The 1,324-nt window shown below is 52.9% G+C and overlaps 1 pseudogene; it reads right to left on the bottom strand.

Annotated features, from left to right (window-relative positions):
• Positions 1 to 294: 294 nt before the first annotated feature.
• Positions 295 to 927, bottom strand: LOC101546323 (histone H2B type 2-F-like; annotated as a pseudogene).
• Between the last annotated feature and the right edge of the window lie 397 nt (positions 928 to 1,324).

The raw sequence follows: 1,324 nt of genomic DNA, 5'->3' as shown, positions 1-1,324 counted from the left end.
TAAAAACACACGGATAATACAATGTGTAGGGCGCTTGTCTTGCATGTGGTAGCCTGAATTTGATCCCTGGCACACGTGCCCCAGCACCATATAACATCCTCCAGTTATATGAGTGATCCCTGAACAGAGCCAGGAGTAAGCTCTGAGCACCGCTGGGTGTGGCGCAAAGACAGGGGGGGAAAGTTTTTAAAACACAGGGCAGGGGACTGGTAAGACTCGGAGGTGGCCTTACTGGTTACTGAGCACACTACCAACCTAGTTTCACGTTATCTAAACTCCCATTCGGGGACGCAATAATGGGGATTGGGAAGCAACAGGAAGATCCAGCCACTAGGTGGCACCCGAAAGCTATAAGAAATTCAGATTTAACAGCCAAAGTAATCTTTATTATGGTTCCACCCTGGCCTTAAAAGCCCAGATGTTTAAATGTGTTCCAAGGCCGACCAACACCTCATCCTAGTGTCTACAGCCACTTTTCTCGACAATTTAAGTGGCTCTGAAAAGACCCTTAGGGGGTGAAGTACGCAGCTATCCAAGTCCTTTGGGAGCCCTTACTTGGAGCTGGTGTACTTGGTGACGGCCTTGGTGCCCTCGGACACGGCGTGCTTGGCCAGCTCGCCGGGCAGCAGCAGGCACACGGCCGTCTGGATCTCCCGCGACGTGATGGTCGAGCGCTTGTTGTAGTGCGCCAGGTGGGATGCCTCGCCGGCAATGCGCTTGAAGATGTCCTTGACGAAGGAGTTCATGATGGCCATGGCCTTGGACTAGATGCCCGTATCGGGGTGCACCTGCTTTGCACCTTGTACACGTAGATGGAGTAGTTCTCCTTGCGGCCACGCTTACGCTTCTTCACATCTTCTGCATTTTAGCAATACCTTTCTTCGAGCCCTTCTTGGGCGCAGGAACGGACTTCCTTGGGTCCTGCATCTCAACAGAGAAAGCAGCAGAAATGAGGAAATATCCACCAGAATAGGATGGTTACCACTTTTAGGGCAGAACGATAGTACAATGGGTAGGGAGTTTGCCTCGCACGCAGCCTACCGGGTTCGATTCCTCCACCCCTCTCGGAGAACCCAGCAAGCTACCGAGAGTATCCCATCTGCACGGCAGAGCCTGGCAAGCTACCCGTTGCGAATTCAATATGCCAAAAACAGTAACAACTGGGGCTGGAGCAATAGCACAGCAGGTAGGGCTGTGCTATGTTTGCCTTGCATGCAGAGGACTCTGGCTCGATTCCCAGCATCCCATATGGTCCCCTGACCACCGCCAGGGGTGATTCCTGAGTGCAGAGCCAGGAGTAACTCCTGTGCATCTCCGGGTGTGA

The sequence above is a fragment of the Sorex araneus genome, chromosome 3 (assembly GCF_027595985.1).
Source record: "Sorex araneus isolate mSorAra2 chromosome 3, mSorAra2.pri, whole genome shotgun sequence".
Classification (NCBI taxonomy): Eukaryota; Metazoa; Chordata; class Mammalia; order Eulipotyphla; family Soricidae; genus Sorex; species Sorex araneus.
The sequence above is the reverse complement of the archived record's forward strand: the minus strand, read 5'-3'. Positions and strand labels throughout refer to the sequence as shown.